This window comes from Capra hircus (assembly GCF_001704415.2).
Source record: "Capra hircus breed San Clemente chromosome X unlocalized genomic scaffold, ASM170441v1, whole genome shotgun sequence".
Taxonomy (NCBI): domain Eukaryota; kingdom Metazoa; phylum Chordata; class Mammalia; order Artiodactyla; family Bovidae; genus Capra; species Capra hircus.
The window spans coordinates 53,257,611-53,277,683 of NW_017189516.1; the positions used below are offsets into that span (position 1 = coordinate 53,257,611).

Sequence of the window (20,073 nt, forward strand, 5' to 3'; positions counted from 1 at the left end):
CAACCTGGACCATAGAAGCCCCCAGTTCTCAAGAACTAGTGACACCAAACTCTTCAAGAAGTAGGGGTAAAATGAGGAAAGTAGTAAAAAGTAAACAAAGTTAACTGATAGTGGATCCTATTTCCCACCCTTCAGAAGAAAGGTGTATCTCAACAAGACCCTTGACAATCTTGTTCCAGCTACACCTCATGCTGCTTTGGGCTTCAGGATCCCTGCTCCTGTGGTCCCTTCTGCCTGTTAGTCATCATGATCTGCCTTTAACTCACCTGGATAGCTCAGAATACAAATATTTGCTTGAACTAACATTAGAAAGAACTATACAATTATGTTCCATTGCCATATTTTTAAAAACTGCCTGAAAGAGTTTAGGAGCAGTTAGATCCTGAGATTTTTCTCATACATTATGCACAGTTTCATCCTGTCTCTCACTCCAGAGAAAGGCCAGAAGTATTTTCTTCTCCAGGGAGGACCCAAGGCCCAGGGGCCATACTGACAACAGTAAATGTAGTACTCCGGATGTTGAGACACTTCCAGCCCTCTCCCTGTTTGTTTCCAGACTATTGCACCCAGAGACTAGAAGATAGCACTCTGGGGAATTGGACCAGCCAGGATGGAAGATCTAGGTGTCAACATCAAGAGAAACCAACAAGATGGTCCAGCCAGAATCATTCTACCATGAAGCCCACACATGGCAATTCCCAACCATTTACTCATGTATTCCATCAGCTTTTTAGACCCCATTCTTTAATATAAGCAGAAGATAATTACTGCCAGATATCTGCCCCAAATTTTCTAACCTAAGTTAGAACAATAAAAATAGAAAACAACTGACCTCAATGAAACAGATTAGCTCTACATGAGAAAAAAATTTAATGTTATTAACATCATCAGAATGATCATTCAGTTTATTCCAGAAATATTGAAACATTTACTGTGTGCCAGGCACTGTTTAAGGTGCTGGAAATATATCAGTAGAAAAAAAACACAGAAAAAAAACTCTATCTTCATGAAGCTTATATACCACTGAGAAGACAGATAATGACGTAAGTGAGGGATAAAAGTTTTAATATAGTCATCAAGGAAAGCATCAAAAAGAGAAAAAATGCTATGTGTAAAGATAAAATAATGGGATGCTACTGAAAATAGAATATTCAAAAAATTAAAAACAGCACTTGAAATTTAAAACATGACAGCAGAAAGAAAAAAGTTTAACAGAAATATTCAAAGATAATCTAAGGAAAGCGTAAAGAAAGCAGGTTAATATCCAAATAAAAGTTCCACCAAAAGAAATGGAGATATAGTAATAAATCAATTAACTAGTTCAAGAAAATTTGCTGGAAATGAAGAATATGAGTTTCTAAATTAAAAACATCCACTGGGTACTCAGGGATGGTGGAAGAAAACAGACCCATGGTAAGGTACATCAACATGAAATTTCAAAGAACTGTAGTTAGAAGATTCTACAATTTCCAAGCACAGGGCAGAAAAGGAGGGCAGGCTATATACAAAGGATCAAGTGTCCAAATAATTTTAGATTTCTTATTATACCACTGGAACCTAGAATTCACTGGAGCACTACCATCAAAATTCTGAAGAAATAAGATTTCTAATCAATGATTATTTACCCAAACTAGCAGCCTGCATGATGGTTCAATCAGAGATATTTTTAGACATCCAGTGTCTCAAATTGAGCACCACATACCCTTTCCAGGAAAGTTACTCAATGATACATGTTTGTGTGCTAAGTCACTTCATTTGTGTCCAACTCTTTGCAATCTCATGTACTGTAGCCCACCAGGCTCCTACGTTCATGGGATTCTCCAGCCAAGAATACTGGAGTGGGTTGCCATGCCCTCCTCCAGGGAATGTTCCCAACCCAGGGATCAAACCTACGTCTCTTACATCTCCTGCATTCGGAAGTGGGTTCTTTACCACTAAACAAGAGAATAAACCAAGAAAGACTAAGACATAACAGGATAAAGGAGATCCAACATGGGAGAAATAGGAAGGGAATCCTTGGATGACAGTGCAGGAGGATACCATGATGAAAACTAAATACCAGGCATAGAATACAATCATTTAAGATTTCTTCACTAAGACGAAACTGATAACTGATATTTCAGAATAAGAGTAACCTTAGAAAACTGAGAGAGTCTACAGTTGATTCACGGGAAAGTACACTAGAAACAAGATGAGTATTCACTCCAAAGCAAACAAAAACCTGTGTAGCAGGAAAAGTGAAAACTTTCCTCTATGACTCATATAGCCAAAAAATAATATAAATACAATATTAATCTAACCAAAATGATAATAAAAGTATACTGGGAGGGTAGAAGAGGGGAAAGGTGATAGTAGAGAGAAGACAGTAGATGATGACTAAAACTGAAAAGTCAATTAGAGGTTATACAGTATTTTATTTTGAAATATGAAGGAAATACCAAAATAATTAACATTAAAACTCTGTAGCAGAGTGCCTTATCCCAAATCTTGAGGTAAATCAATGGCCTCTGAGGAACTTCCCAGATCTCACTATGTCCCCCCAGTTCAGCATGGAGCCCTGGCCTTCTCTTCCATTATATCAGGATATCAGCTGTGATTGATTACTCCCTTTTCCAGGTTTTCCACTCTCTTTCCAAAAGTTATGTCCACTCACCTTCAATCAAGAGAAGGGAAAGCTAAGAATTCCCACTTATTCTACTTGGCTTAAGATTTGGACCATCAGTAAGAAATCTCAAGATTTACCTACTCACACACATGGCTCCTGGAAGGAGGCAGGCAGAGCTGAGTGTTCCCCAAGCCTCAGCTTTTCCCTTAGCTGCTATTCTTCCCCCCCGAAATGGCATTTCTTCCTGTTTATGATTCTGTGTTCATTTCCTTTAATGGCAGGAGACACAAATCTAGCTTCATTCTACCAATTTTATGTCTAATTCATCTGTTGGTCTTCCAAAGCACCTAAGCATACTATCTTGTGTTTAGTAAGTACACAGTGGGTGAATTGAATTTAGTGAAAAATCTCTTATAACATCTTCAGTCCATTCACGACCTTAAATTGTTGTTGTTGTTCAGTGGCTTAGTCATGTCCAACTCTTTGCAACCCCATGAACTGCAGCACACCAGGCTTTCCTGTTCTTCACCATCTCCTGGAGCTAGCTTAAACTCATGTCCATTGAGTTAATGATGCCATCCAACCATCTCATCCTCTGTAGCCTCCTTCTCCTCATGCCTTCAATCTTTCCCAGCATCAGGGTCTTTTCCAATGAGTTGGCTCTCGCATCAGGTGGCCTAAGTATTGGAGCTTCAGCTTCAGCATCAGTCCTTCCAATGAATAGTCAGGGTTGATTTCTTTTAGGACTGACCGGTTTGATAGACAACCTTGCTGTCCAAAGGAGTCTCAAGAGTTTTCTCCAGCACCACCACTTAAAAGCATCAATTCTTTGGCACTCAGCCTGTTTTTGTATGGTCTAGCTCTCACATCCATACATGACTACTGGAAAAACCATAGCTTTTACTATATGGACTTCTGTCAGCAAAATGATGTCTCGGCTTTTTAAATATGCTGTTTAGGTTTGTCATAGTTTTTCTTCCAAGGATTATCTTGGAAGAAGACACTTTTAATTTAATCAGAAAATTAAAAGACCTCAAATTAGATTCAAATATTTTATCCAGCATGCTCCAATCAATTTTTTTAAAAAGTACACCTTCATGCAAATTGAAACTGAAAACATACTTTGGCTGAATAATCTCTTGTACACATGCAAAAGATGACAACATACCTGTTAATAGTACTGCCTGCTTTCCCAGAAAGGAAGAGAAGGGGAGAAGGCAGGGGAGGAGAAAACATTTTCTGCATACATTAAAGGCTATCATACCTATAAATCAATTACAGGTTTATTCTTAAAGTCTCATAGTTAATAAGGTGGGGCATCAGATATCAGTAAGGCTTTGTCAAATAAGTGTCCACTGACAGATGAAAGGATAAAGAAGAAGTGGTACACACACACACACACACACACACACACACACACACACAGAGTGGAATAGTACTCAGCCATAAAAAAGAATGAAATAATGTCATCTGCAGCAACATGGATGAACTGTGAAGGTACTATGCTTAGTGAAATCAGAAAAAGGCAAGTACTATATGTTTTCACTTGTATATGGAATCTAAAAAAATGAAACACATGAATAGATGTAACAAAACAGAAACACAATCATAGATACAGAGAACAAATTACTGGTTACCAGTGGAGAGAGGGCTAGATGGAAGGGCATGATAGGGGTAGGCAATTAAGAGATACAGACTACTAGGTATCAAATAGATGACACAAGGATGTAATATACAGCACAAGGAATAACCAATATTATTATTGGTTAACCAATATTTTTGATAACTTTAAGTGGAGTATAACCTACAAAAATATCAAATCACTGTGTTGTACACCTGAAAGTAATATAACATTGTAAATCAACTATACTTGAATTTAACATTTTCTATAAGTATAATCAGGGAAAAACTAATAAATACTCACATCTTGAAAAATAAATTTAAAACTTTATAAAAGAACCTACCATTTAATCACAAATTCAGAAAACACAGTAATAATTTCCAGTGTTTATTAAATTTATTGAAAGATGTGCATTTTCTGACACTGATCTGCTGAATCTGTTTCTTAGAACTGAGATTCTAAAACACTAACCTCTAAAATTTTTTATCCTCTTACTTCATTATGCTTAGAAATTTCCCAACACAATATTATTTATATTTATTACTGTCTATTTACTAACTTCCTTCAGATTTTTACAAAGCCCCAAATCAATGACTAAATGAAAACATGTTCCAGCTTACTGAGTGGAAATAAAGCAGCAGATGTAGCAATTGAAAGCTTCAAGAACAGAAAGCCAATTCTTCAGGGGAATAAAACTTGGAATAACCTCAGCTGTGGAAAAGGGCTCCCATCCCCCCAGACTAGGAATATTTTATGAAGAATATAAAAGCTTTCAAATGCCAAAGGAAAAAAAAAAAAAACCTTAAAGGATGGAAAATGTTGAAAGAAGCCTGCCAGTGGGACCTACACTTTTAAGTATCAATCAAATAGAGTTGGCCATATGCAAAGCTTCAAGGATTTCGTCAGTGAGCACCATTCCTCTTCTTGGCAAGTTCATAAAAATGGCTATTTCTTTGTAAAAAAAAAAATGTTCTTTCTTGCTCTCCTTTCTAATCATGAAAACATGTGTAAGCCTCTGTCTGCCCCCTGATCACCCAGTTACACACAGTGATGGATTCATGTCATATACACCTATATATATAATAAAGTATGTGCCAGGAGTACCTTTCCAACAATATTTGTGCCCTGATCCCCTGATAATGCCTGACTCACCTTAAAAATAAAAGGGCATTAAACTCTCTGTTAAGTAGAATAAAATTTTTCACCAGTTAAAATAAATGGACTTACCTTGGAACTATTCAAGAAAATATTAATGACTGTATTTGGGAAAGTAATTAGATCAAATTCCATTCTTTCACTTTACAGATGAGAAATTTTAAGCCTGGGACAGTAAAATTACATCATCAAGGTCACAAGGCTACTGTGATGCAGCAATCAGTATCATATTTTGAACCTATAGGACATGTAGTGGTAAAGAGCAAAAGAGGGCACTGACATGGGAAATAAGCAGTTCCAAAGAGGTTATTCTCCATCCAGAGAAAATGTCAGAAAGCTGCAGAGAAAGACTACTGGAACTAAAGGATGTTTCTGTATATGCTGCTGCTGCTGCTAAGTCGCTTCAGTCGTGTCCGACTCTGTGCAACCCCACAGACGACAGCCCACCAGGCTTCCCTGTCCCTGGGATCCTCCAGGCAAGAACACTGGAGTGGGTTGCCATTTCCTTCTCCAATGCATGAAAGTGAAAAGTGAAAGTGAAGTTGCTTAGTCGTATCCGACTTTTCGCGACCCCATGGACTGCAGCCTACGAGGCTCCTCCATCCATGGGATTTTCCAGGCAAGAGTACTGGAGTGGGTTGCCATTGCCTTCTCCGTCTGTATATGCTACACACCACAAACTCACTTGAGTGAGATGCTAAACACTACCTAAAAACATGTCATTGTAGCAAATATTTGGTCTTCTTAGTCATGTGAACACCTCTTCACAAGCCTACATATAATTCCTCTGCTTTGGAAAATATTCAATGTAGTACTGACATACAGATCAATTAAACAGAATTGAGGGTCCAGAAATAAACCTTTATATTTATAGACAAACGATTTTCAACCAAGATACCAAGGCAATTCAATAGGGAAAGGAGAGTATTTTTTCAACAAACAGTACTGGGACAAGTGGATATCCACATATAAAAAGAAGAACTTAGACTCTTACCTCACACTGTATACAAAAATTAAATCAAAATGGATTAGAGATGTGACTGTAAGAGCTAAAATTATAACACCCTTAGAAGCAAACAGAAGACCTTCAAGACCTTGAGTTGGGAAAAGATTTCTTAGCTTTGACACCACTTTAAAAGACACCATTAAAAAAATGAAAGGCACAGATTAGGGGAAAATGTTTGAAAACCACATATTTGAAAATACAATGAACTCCAGAATATACAACTCAACAATAAAAAAGACAAACACCCAATTTAAAAGTGAGCAAATGAACATTGGGGTACATGTGTCTCTTGTGCATGGGGATGACCCACAGAGATGTTATGGGGAGGGAGGTGGGAGGGGGGTTCATGTTTGGGAACGCATGTAAGAATTAAAGATTTTAAAATTAAAAAAATAGTGGCTGTACTAGTTTGCATTCCCACCAACAGTGTAGGAGGGTTCCCTTTTCTCCACACCCTCTCCAGCATTTATTGCTTGCAGATTTTTGGATCGCAGCCATTCTGACTGGTGTGAAGTGGTACCTCACTGTGGTTTTGATTTGCATTTCTCTAATAATGAGTGATGTTGAGCATCTTTTCATGTGTTTGTTAGCCATCCGTATGTCTTCTTTGGAGAAATGTCTATTTAGTTCTTTGGCCCATTTTTTGATTGGGTCATTTATTTTTCTGGAATTGAGCTGCAGAAGTTGCTTGTATATTTTTGAGATTAGTTGTTTGTCAGTTGTTTCATTTGCTATTATTTTCTCCCATTCAGAAGGCTGTCTTTTCACCTTGCTTATATTTTCCTTTGTTGTACAGAAGCTTTTAATTTTAATTAGATCCCATTTGTTTATTTTTGTTTTTATTTCCAGAATTCTGGGAGGTGGATCATAGAGGATCCTGCTGTGATTTATGTCTGAGAGTGTTTTGCCTATGTTCTCCTCTAGGAGTTTTATAGTTTCTGATCTTACATTTAGATCTTTAATCCATTTTGAGTTTATTTTTGTGTACGGTGTTAGAAAGTGATCTAGTTTCATTCTTTTACAAGTGGTTGACCAGTTTTCCCAGCACCACTTGTTAAAGAGGTTGTCTTTACTCCATTGTATATTCTTGCCTCCTTTGTCAAAGATAAGGTGTCCATATGTGTGTGGATTTATCTCTGGGCTTTCTATTTTGTTCCATTGATCTATATGTCTGTCTTTGTGCCAGTACCATACTGTCTTGATGACTGTGGCTTTGTAGTAGAGCCTGAAGTCAGGCAAGTTGATTCCTCCAGTTCCATTCTTCTTTCTCAAGATTGCTTTGGCTATTCGAGGTTTTTTGTGTTTCCATACAAATCTTGAAATTCAGTGTGGAGATTCCTTAAAAAATTGCAAATAGAACTACCTTATGACCCAGCAATCCCACTTCTGGGCATACACACCGAGGAAACCAGAATTGAAAGAGACACATGTACCCCAATGTTCATCGCAGCACTGTTTATAATAGCCAGGACATGGAAACAACCTAGATGTCCATCAGCAGATGAATGGATAAGAAAGCTGTGGTACATATACACAATGGAGTATTACTCAGCCGTTAAAAAGAATTCATTTGAATCAGTTCTGATGAGATGGATGAAACTGGAGCCAATTATACAGAGTGAAGTAAGCCAGAAAGAAAAACACCAATACAGTATACTAACACATATATATGGAATTTAGGAAGATGGCAATGACGACCCTGTATGCAAGACAGGAAAAAAGACACAGATGTGTATAACGGACTTTTGGACTCAGAGGGAGAGGGAGAGGGTGGGAGGATTTGGGAGAATGGGAATTCTAACATGTATACTGTCATGTAAGAATTGAATCGCCAGTCCATGTCTGACGTAGGGTGCAGCTTGCTTGGGGCAGGTGCATGGGGATGACCCAGAGAGATGTTGTGGGGAGGGAGGTGGGAGGGGGGTTCATGTTTGGGAACGCATGTAAGAATTTAAGATTTTAAAATTTAAAAAAAAAAAAAACAAACAAATAAAATTAAAAAAATAAAAAAAGAAAAAAAAAGTGAGCAAATGATTTGAGTAGATATTTCACCAAAGAATATATAGGCATCACTAATAAGCACATGAAAAGACACTCAATTAGTTATCAGGGAAATGCAAGTAAAAATCACAAAGAAATACTACACTGTACCACAGCTGTAACAAAAAATAATAAGTGCTGGTGAATATATTAAGAAATAGTAAGCACTGCTGATGGGAATGTAAGATGGTACATGTACTTTAGAAACCAGTTGGCAATGTCTTTAAAAGTTAAATAAAGGGACTTCCCTAGTGGTCCAGTGGTTAAGACTCTGCACTTCCAATGTAGGGGGCGTGGCTTCAAACCCTGTTCTGAGAACTAGTATCCCACATGCCATTCACAGCAGCAAAAAAAAAGTTACATCAGCAATTCCACTCCCAGGTATCTTGACAAGAGAAATGAAAACATATCATCACACAAAGATTTTCATGCATTCAGATCCTGACATCATTACTCATAATAGGCCAAAAGAAAAACCAACTCAGATGTCCAATGAACTGAAGAATGGATAGACAATTACTGTTCAGCCATACAATGGATTACTATCCATAAATAAAAAGAAATTAAATACAGATACATGTTACAACGTGTATGAACCTCAAAAACATTATACAAAGTAAAGGAAGCCAGACACAAAAGATACCACATTGTATGATTCTATTTATTATGAAATGTCCAGAAAAGGAAAATCTATAGAAACAGAAAGTAGATTAGTAGTTGTCTGGGGCCGGGCACTGGGATTAACTCTAAGGCATTAAAGGATATTATTGGGATATTGAAAATGTTCTAAAACTGGACTACGGTGACAATAGCAAAATTTAATAAATTTACTAGAAATCGTTGAGCAGTTCACTTAAGATGGATGAATTTTATGGTCTAGAAATCATACCTCAATGGTTGCTTTCTTTAAATTGAAGTAAAGCTGATTTATAAGGTTGTGTTAGTTTCTGGTGTACAGCAAAATGATTCAGTTATATATATATATATATATATATATATATATATATATATATATATATACACTTACAAGATATTAAATATAGTTCCCTGTACTACACAGTAGGATCGTGCTGTTTATTCAATATTTTTTAAAAGCTACTCATGGGGAAAAAATAAAATTAATCATATGGGAATACAGGGGAACACGATGGGCCATAGTTAATAATTGTTGAAGCTACCGGTTCAGTATCCCATACCTTTTCTCACATATATACGGCTTTTTATAATAACCTATTTTTAATAATTAAAAAATAGATATATTCCTAACATCTCCAAGTATTTATGAAGGCAAAACTTCCTTTCCTATCATGTGGAAGGAAACACAAGAAAATTATACTATTTAGTTTCTTGCATATAAAGGGCACCAAATTTATTCTCTAGTATACTTTTAAACTTTAGGTATTAGTGTTATTACCTATAGAAAAATAGCAAAGTATGCCCCCCAAATGAAATTCACACAAATTGCTTTTTCTGATACCAAATTTGCTGCAGCAAAGATCTGAACAAAGATTTCCCACCTTCAAAGGATTCTAAAATATTTTTAGTATTTTATTAAAGAAATTTTAATCTCTATTTTTTTAAAAAATGTCTTAGGCTAGGCCGTGAGCAGCATGCAGGATCCTGTGTCCCCAACTAGGGATCAGACCTGTGCTCCCTGTATTGGGAGTACACAAACCACCAGGGAAGTCCTATCTTTAAAGGATTCTGATGGACAACAAGTAGTTACATTCTCTGGATCTCTGTCTCCTCACATGGAACATGTCAGAGTTGGCCAAAATGATGAACTCAAGTTCTCTCTCTTCTCCTTTAGCACTGATATTCTAACATTCTAGAATTTATTTGACAGTGTTTACCAATAACTCCTTCTTCCTGCACCCCAGGATATGTGTATGACAAGGGTTAATTAAGTCTCAAATAGAGACACAGATGGAGTTAAATGACAAATACACCTAAGATTTAACTTCAGTGAAAGTCAAGTTTCATTTCTCATATGAGAATTTATGTAAATGCATTTTTCCTAATCCTTTTACTAGTAAACTCCTTAAATCACCAGCTGTGTGCATGTGTGTGTGCATGCCTGAGTGGGCATGTGTGTTGGAAGGAAGGAAAGTAGGCAGGAAGGCAGGCATGCAGCCTAGAAAAAGATTCCATCAGAACTCTTTTCCATCAAGAATTTTTAAAATAAGACTTTATAGTCAAACTAAATTTTACTCTTAAACATTTCAAGATGATAACAACTACTTCACATCAAAGTTTCCTAATCACTCCACAACCATTTGCAATCTGTGTTAACTCTACCATGCCAACGGAAGGCTCTAAGACTTCCTGGGGAAACAGTTTACAAACTCTTTCTCCACTAGTCTCCATTTTCTTTGGTCAGTCAGCAGATGTTAGCCTTCCAGTCTCCACTTTATTCTGAAATACACTTCTCCTTGGGCATGCCAGGCCATGGTATTGTGTCCTTTAGTTTTTACATAGAAGGTCCTGAAGGATTTGGGGGAGGGAGGTGACATCATAGTTGTGCTCAAAACAATCCTACTGTTCTATGAAGTAAAGAATGAAACAAGCATATCAGACTGGAGATTATTTTAGAAGACTCCCAGGCAATAAAAACTGAACCAAGGCAGATATCAAAAAAGGATCAACAAATTGGAGTCAAAGAATTTGACTCCAAAAATCAGATCCACCCTTCAATGGTTAGCTTAATTGTATGGTTGGTACGCCCCCCAGCAACACATCCACAGATCATTCCAGTTAGAAACCATCCAGACTAGCACGATTCTCACATGAAATTGCAATACTAATTGACAGATGTGGGGCCTTATCCATATTCCTCTTGGGCGTCTCTATGGTACCAACCACATAGTTAAGTGCTAAGTAAGTACTGGTTAAATGAATAAGACACTTTTCCTGGTCACCAGGAATGAAGTCTATTTCAGTTTTCATATACTTCTATAAACTCAAAATTCATATAAGGAATTTAGTAATGCATTGAGAATTAAATTGTTGTACAGTACTCTTCAGTTTAAAGCTTTAATAAAGCTGATAAGCAAAATGTTCAACAATTGGAAAATGGTTTAAATAAGCCATGGTTGGGAATTCCTTGGCAGTCCAGTGGTTAAGACTCTGCTTCCACTGCAGAGGGCATAGGTTCAATCCTTGGTTGGGGAACTAAGATCCCACATCCCACGCAGCGTGGTCAATAAATAAGTAAGCAACCAAGCAAGCCGTGGTCCAAGTTAACAGAGGTAAAAGAAATAAAAGAGAGTATCATCATTTTGTAACTACTAATTAAGCCAAGGATCTAAGCAGTGGTTTGCTAGAAACAGCTCATACTAGCTTGGGAGAACCAACTGAGCAGATCTGTCCCAACCTCACATTCAGTGACACATTAGTAAGACCGAAATTGGCCATGGCAGGAATGTTAACACCATGAAAATTAACAATGGCTAGTTGTTAAATATTCATTATCATACCACTAGATACACACGATGGTGATCAATACTTGATAAAAAAAACCACTGTTGGAAAGGTTGTTGGGATCTTTATCATAAGGTACGAATCAGGCTAATACTACATGAACCCACTGATCAATCAACCATGACAAAAACAGAGGCATCAGACATTAAAAACCTATTAATGTGATGCAGTAGGAAGTACACAGCATCACTAAGAAGTCTTGCCAAAAACAGAATCTGATTCTAATTAAGTCTAGACCTATCCACTTGTTTATAGGACATACAGGAGACAGAAGAGGAGAGAACAAGCCAAATACAGAATGTGGAAATGTCTACAGAATGGATGATTTTCTAATGAATAGCAAGGGAGGGGCTGAAGAAAGACTCTATTAATAAAAGATGCAAAACAAGTGCAATGTGCATGCTGCCCTTGCTTGGATCATGAGTGGAACAAGCTGCTATAAAAAGACATACTTGAAACAATTCAGGGAATCTGAACACTGGCTAGATATTAAGGAATTATTACTAAATTTCTTACATATGATAAAAGCTTAGTCATTGGTTTAAATGCCTTATCTGTTAGAGATACAGCTCTGGGAGTTGGTGATGGGACAGGGAAGCCTGGCATGCTATAGTCCATGGGGTCGCAAAGAGTCGGACACGACTGAGTGACTGGACTGAACTGAACTGATGTATGAAACTATTACACCACCTGAGATTTGCTTCAAAATAACCTGGGGGTGGGGGTTCTCTACTTTTACACACATTTAAAAAATTTCCATAATACAGTTTTTAACAGAGTAGCCAGAGTACAGAACATGTATAAAAGAATGACAAAATTACCAGTCCTGACATGGATGTATCTTCAAGAAATAACATAGTATGCAAAAGCATGGGGGAAACATGCACAATGTGATGCCAATTATTTTAAATACAAAAAACATGAAAATGATGTCATAGGTACACATGTACATTAATAAATGCACCAGAAAATGTCAGAGAAATACATTCGCAGGGGAGGGCACTAGGTTTGGTGGGGATGAAGTTAAGGGGGCACATCAGTAATGTGTGAATTTTACATACAAAAATGTATTTTTCTATTACTTAAACATGTTTTTTAAGCATTTTAAAAACAAAGGTTATACTAACATCTCCCACCACATCATTCAAACACTCTGGTCCCGTTCCTCCCCTCGTTAAAGCACTTAGCCAGCAGGGATGCCTGTAAAACTGGAAAGTGGATCCAAAAGAGAAAGTACCCAATGGCAGGCCCAGCTGCACCTTCACCTCGGCAAGCCTTTGTAAACCTCCAGCTTTTTGTCTTCTACAGATACAAATCATACACTGGTACTAGAGAAACTTTCACATAGCTTATTGGAAAAGAAGTTCAGCTCAGTTCAGTTCAGTCGCTCAGTCATGTCCGACTCTTTGCGACCCCATGAATCGCAGTACGCCAGGCCTCCCTGTCTATCACCAACTCCCTGAGTTCACTCAGACTCGCGTCCATCGTGTCAGTGATGCCATCCAGCCATCTCATCCTCTCTTGTCACCTTTTCCTCCTGCCCCCAATCCCTCCCTGCATCAGAGTCTTTTCCAATGAGTCAAGTCTTCTCATGTGGCCAAAGTACTGGAGTTTCAGCTTCAGCATCATTTCAAACCCCTACAAATGGAGAACGGAACCAGGAAAAGAAAAAAAAAAAAAAAAAGCCAAAGAAAGTACACTACAACCACAGCTTCGAAAGGCTGAAGTTGGCATGAGTCTGGATGAACACGCTGAACACTGGCACAGATAAACTTCAATCACCTGAACTGTGTTTTAACCTTCAAAAATATTCATCAAGCCCAACAGCCCATTCACATCTATTTCTCTATGTTTAAATAAACTTCTAGACTTCATAGCTCATGACAAAGTGACACTATATGCAGCCAACACCTTTCATCTATCAACTACTGAGAAGTGCAATGGGAAATTTTAACGTTCTATCGCTATGAGTTGTGAGTGTGTTACTTCTCACAATAGATCCCTCCACAAACAAGAGCAGGCCTGAAAGCAAGGACTGAGGTCTAGGAAACTGGAAGGCATTCCCTGGCCCTTCAAAGACAAATGACTGCAGTGGCAGCCAATTGCCCAGGTCTGGAGATGAATTCCGGTCCTCAGCTGGTTAGTGAAGCAGGGTGAGGCCTGTGACCAGCAGGAATAATAGCATTTTGCCTTCTACCCTCTCTAAGAACTCAATCTGCAGCAGAGGCAGCTGAAGAGAGAGAGAGACATGCCTAGTAAACATCTGGTTAAGTAGACAACTTCAGAGAGGCAAGTAGGGTAGAGAGAAGAGAAATACTTGCCCCTTCTTGAAGCAACAGAGTTTAGGCTCCAGCATTGGACTGCACAAGTTTAAGCCTAGCTCCACCATAAACTACCTCCATAACCTTGGCCAAATTAACTTCTGCACTTCAGTTTCTGCATCTCTACAATAAGGATCAAATAGCATGTACCTCATTAGGATTGTTGTGAGAATAAGAGATAATGCATATAAAGTGGTTTAAATATATCCTTTGTACAAAGTAAGCCTCAACACGTGTACACCATGGTGGATTCATGTTGATGTATGGCAAAACCAATACAATATTGTAAAGTAATTAGCCTCCAATTAAAATAAATAAATTTATATTAAAATTTTAAAAAAAAGTAAGCCTCAAATTCTTAACAGCCATTCTCATTCTGCTATCTAGTAGTAATGGAGTTAGTGTTAATGGAGTAGAGAATCGCCACCCCCCCAAAAAAAAACCTGTTGCAAATAGGGAAACCTTGCTTAGGACAGAATGGATACAGCATACTGATGGATAAAGAATTTACTACTCAACAAATGGGACTAAATCAATTAGTTTCACATATGACAGAAGACTGGATACTTTCAATAATGATTCTTTCAAAGTTGTTGTTGCTGTCACTCATTTGGGTCTGACCCTCTTGCAACCCCATGGACTGTAGCTCGCCAGGCTCCTCTGTCTGTAGGGTTTCTCAGAGAAGAATATTGGAATGGGTTGCCATTTCCTTTCCCAGGGGATCTTCTCGACCCAGGGATCAAACCCGCATCTCCTGCATTGGCATTGCTATTTAGATAGCAATACTTTACCGCTGAGCCCCCAGGGAAGCTGGTGTTTCCTAAACATTCAAAGGGATTTCCTCTTCGATTTGTGGACAGATACAAGATTAGATAAGCAGTTAGAAGTCCAATAATGAGTATGTTCCCTACCTCATTAATCTAAGTTAAGGACAGTACATGCCCAGACAACTAATAGACAAATTCAACAAAGTTTCAATATAAAAGATCAGTATACCAAAAAAAATTATATTTCTATACACCAACAATGAAGACTGCAAAAATGAAATTAAATAATTTCCTTTAGGATAAAATCTTAAAATAAATAAAATACAGTCATTCCTCAGTATCCCTGTGGGACTGAATCCACAACCCTCTGTGGATACAAAAATCCAAGGATGCTCCATCCATGGGATTTTCCAGGCAAGAGTGCTGCAGTGGATTGCCATTTCCTTCTCCAGGGGATCTTCCCGACCCAGGAATTGAACCTGGGTCTCCTGCATTGCAGGCAGACGCTTTACCATCTGAGCCACCAGGGAAGCTTAAAATGATGTAGAACTTGCATATAACCTATGCACATCCTCACATATATTTTAAATTAACTCTAGATTACTTATAATATCTACTACAATGTAAATGACATGTCAAACTTTGTTGTATAGAACTTTCTGTATTATTTTCTCTAATACTTTCAGTCCACAATTGGTTGAATCAGTAGATGCACAAACTGAGGATACAGAGGGCTAAGAATTTGAAGAAGTGAAATTTGTATGCTGAAAATCACAAAACATTGTTGAATGAAACTAAATACTCATATAAATGGAAATACATCCATTACAACTAGAAGACTTAACACTGTTAAAATGAAACATATCAAGTTGTACTATATATATGTATACATTTTTAATATATATTTAAACAAATTTTATTTGTCAATTAACCTCAATAAAGTTGGGGGGTAGAAATATGAAGATAGTAATATTAACCAAACTTACCTACAGATTCAATACATTTCCCAACAAAATCCCAGCTACAGAAATTAACAAGCTGATTCTAAATTTCATATGAAAATCCAAGGGACCCAGAATAACCAGAACAATCTTGAAAAAGAAGAATAAAGTGGGTAGTTACATACTTTCCAAATTCAAAACATTACAATTCTGGAATAATCAATATAGTATGGTACTGGCATAAGGAAAGACATACAGATCAATGGAATAGAATTAAGAGTCAAGAAATAAACCCTTATATTATGGTCACTGATTTTCAAAAAGATACCAGGAAAACTAACCTAGGAGTTAATCATTTTGTCAACAAATGGTGCTGGGACAACTGAATAGTCATATGCAAAAAAAATAATTTGGACCCCTATATACAAAAACCACCTCAAATGGATCACAGACCTAATGCAAGAGCTAAAAATATAAAAAACTTCAAGAAAACAGGAGTAAATTTTTGTGACCTTGAGTTAGGCATTGTTTCTTAGATATGACACCAAAAGCACAAATGAGAAAAGAAAAACAGATAAGGTGGACTTCATCAAAATTAAGCACTTTTGTACTTCAAAGAACATCATCAAAAAGGGTGAAAGGACAACCCACAAAATGAGGGAAAATATTTGTTAATCATGTATCTGAAAAGGGACTTACATCCAGAATATATATTAAAAAAAAAACCCTTACAACTCAATAACAAAAAAAGACAAACCAATTTTAAAAATGACAAAGATTCTGAATAGACATTTCTCCAGAGATGATATAAATGTAGCCAAAAAGCACATGAAAAGATATTTGACATCATCAGTCATTAGAAAATGTAAATAAAAACCATAAAAAGATATCACTTCATACCTACTAGGATGGCTAAAAAATAAAGGAAAGACAATATGAAAGGTTTCAAGGATATGAAGGAATTATAATCCTCATACATAGCTTATGGGATGGTAAAATAGTACAGCTGCTTTGGAAAATAGCTCAGTAGTTTCTCAAAATGTTTGACAAAGACTTAACATAGAACTCAGAAATTCTACTCACATAGATGCCCAAGAAAAAGAAAAATATATGTTTATACAAAAACTTGTAGATGAATGTTTATACCTATATTATTCATAATAGACAAAAAGGAGAAACAACTGAAATGTCTATTAACTGATAAATGGATAAATAAAATGTGCCATACCCATACAACAATGTAATATTATTCACCCATAAAATTATTAAAGCACTGATTCATTCTGTTTCATGGATAAACCTTGTAAACATGATGCTAAGAGAAAGAAGCTTGTCACAAAAGACCATATATTGTATGATTCCATTAATATGAAATGTCCAGAACAGGCAAATTCATAGACACAGAAAGTAGGTAGTGCTTCCCCACAGCCAGGGGGAGAGAAGAGGTGGGTGGAGAATGATTGCTAATAGGTATGGGGTTTCACTGGGGGTGGTGAAAATGCCCTGTGGCTGTACGACGCTATGAACATACTAAAAAGTCATTGAATTGTACAAATTTAAAGGGTCAATTCTATAGAATGTGGACTATATCTCAATAAAGCTGTCATTTTAAAAAAAGAAATTGTCCAGACTACCAAACTGAACCCTTGACTGGCTATGTACTGAGGACCCAAAAGTCTGGGCATGGGGCAGGAATCCCATAATTCTACTAGATTTTAAAAAGTAACAAGTAGTTCTTCCAGTTCAAGATGGCAGAATGGGAAGACACGAACTCATCTGCTCCTGAGAGAACACCAAAATCCCAACTAGCTGTTGAACAACCATCAAGAGAACACTGGAACACACCAAAAAAAAAAAAAAAAAAAAAACCCATGTCCAAAGACAAAGAAGAAGCCACAACGAGATGGTAGGAGAGGTAGAAACCGATAAAATCAAACCCCATACCTGCCATGTGGGTGACCCACAAACTGAAGAACAATAATACCAAAAAAGTTTTTCCACTGTTGTGAAGGTTCTGAGCCTCACATCAGGCTTCCCAGCCTGGGAATCCAGCAAAGGGACTGGGAATCCCCTGGGAATGTCACTTTGAAGGCCAGCAGGATCTGATTACAGGACTTTCACAGGACTGGGGAAAACAGAGACTCCACTCTTGGAAGGCAGAAACAAAATCATGTACACACCAAGACCCAGAGAAAAGGAGCAATGACCTCACAGGAGACTGAACCAGAGGTGTGGGTTGGCAGTGGCTTGCTGTGGGAATGGGAGGTACTGGCAGTGACAGTCTGGTAAGCTAGCCCTTGGCTTAAGTCCTCTTAGAAGTTGCCATGAACCCTACAATAGCAGCCACATAGCCCAGGGCTGGGTCACCTCAGGCCAAACAACTGACAGGGAGTACAACCAGACCCATCAGCAGATAATTGGATTAAAGTCTTAGGGAGCACTAGCCCTGCCCACCAGCAAGACCCAGTTTTTCCCAGTCCCTCTCATTAGGAAGCTTACACAAGTCTCTTAGCCTCATCCACCAGAGGACAGACAGAAGCAAGAAGAACCACAGTGGCTGAAACAAAAACCCCAATGTAAAAATTAATCAGAATGAAAAAGAAGAAGGTTATGTTCCAGATGAAGGAACAAGATAAAACCTCAGAAAAACAATTAAATGAATTGGAGATAGGCATGCATGTGTGCTAAGTCGCTTTAGTCATGTCCAACTCTTTGCAACGCTATGGACTGTAGCCTGGCAGGCTCCTCTGTCCATGGAATTCTCCAGGCAAGAATACTGGAGTTGGCAGTCATTGGTTTCTCCAAGAGATCTTCCTAACCCTGGGATTGAACCCGGGTCTCCTGCATTGCAGGTGGATTCTTTACCATCTGAGCCACCAAGGAAGCTCTGAAGATAGGCAACCTTCCAGAAAAAGAATTCAGAATAATGATAGTGAAGATGATCCAGGATCTTGGGGAAAGAATGGAAAAGATGCAAGAAATCTTTACCAAAGATCTATAAGAACTAAAGAACAAACAAAGATGAACAGTACACTAAAAGGAATCAATAGCAGAATAACTAAGGCAAAAGAATGGATAGGTAAGCTGGAGGACAGAATGATGGAAATCACTGCCACAGAACAGAATACAGAAAAAAAGAATGAAAAGAAATGAAGTCAGCCTAAGAGACCTCTGGAACAACATTAAATACATGAACATTCGCATTATAGGGGTCCCAGAGGAGAACAGAAAGAGAGAAAGGACCCGAGAAAATATCTGGAGAATAGCTGAAAACTTCCCTAACTTGGAAAAGGAAATAATCAACCAAGTCCAGGAAGCACAGAATCCCAGGCAAGATAAATCCACGGAGGAACACATTGAGACACATAGTAATCAAAATGACAAAAATTAAAAACAAAGAAAAATATTGAAAGCAACAAAGGCAATACAAGTATTAATAACATATAAGGGAAATCCCATGAGGTTATCAGCTGATTGCTCAACAGAAATTCTACAAGCCAGAAGGCAATAGCATGATATATTTAAAGTGATGAAAGGGAAGAACCTACAACCAAGAAGACACTACCCAGCAAGACTCTCCTTCAGGTTTGATGGAGAAACCAAAAGCTTTCCAGACAAGCAAAAGGTTAAGAGGATTCAGCACCACCAAACCAGCTTTACAACAAATGCTAAATGAACTTCTTTAGGAAGGACACACAAGAGAAGGAAAAGATCTTTACAAAGTAAACCCAAAACAATTAAGAAAATGGTAATAGAATCATATATATCAATAATTACGCTAACTGTAAACAGATTAAATGCATCAACCAAAAGACATAGACTGGCTGGGCAGATGAAAACATGTGCATGTACGCATTTCCACTTACCACATCACTCTACTTAATTCTCCAAATTATATATAATTATTTTATATAGTTAGGGTAATTGTGTTTCCATTACAGTTTGCAATTATAATTATCTTTTTTAATCTGGTTATTGATTGTGAAAATTGATAAACATCTTTTACTATAATGATTATGTAACTTTTATTTGCTTAATAGCATCGTATCATGAATGATTAACAGAAAATAATACAATTCTATATCACTAAAACTACCATTTAATAGAAACACTTATAATCACTTTTTAAAATTCAGA

General features: G+C 37.4%; 1 protein-coding gene and 1 non-coding gene across 8 annotated transcripts in view; both read right to left on the reverse strand.

The window, feature by feature from the left end:
- The window catches only part of REPS2 (RALBP1 associated Eps domain containing 2), a 174,082-nt gene that overhangs the window by 73,477 nt on the left and 80,532 nt on the right, over positions 1–20,073 (reverse strand). The window lies entirely within an intron of this gene.
- Positions 15,454–15,525, reverse strand: TRNAC-GCA. The gene has a single exon. It is a non-coding gene; the product is annotated as a tRNA-Cys (tRNA).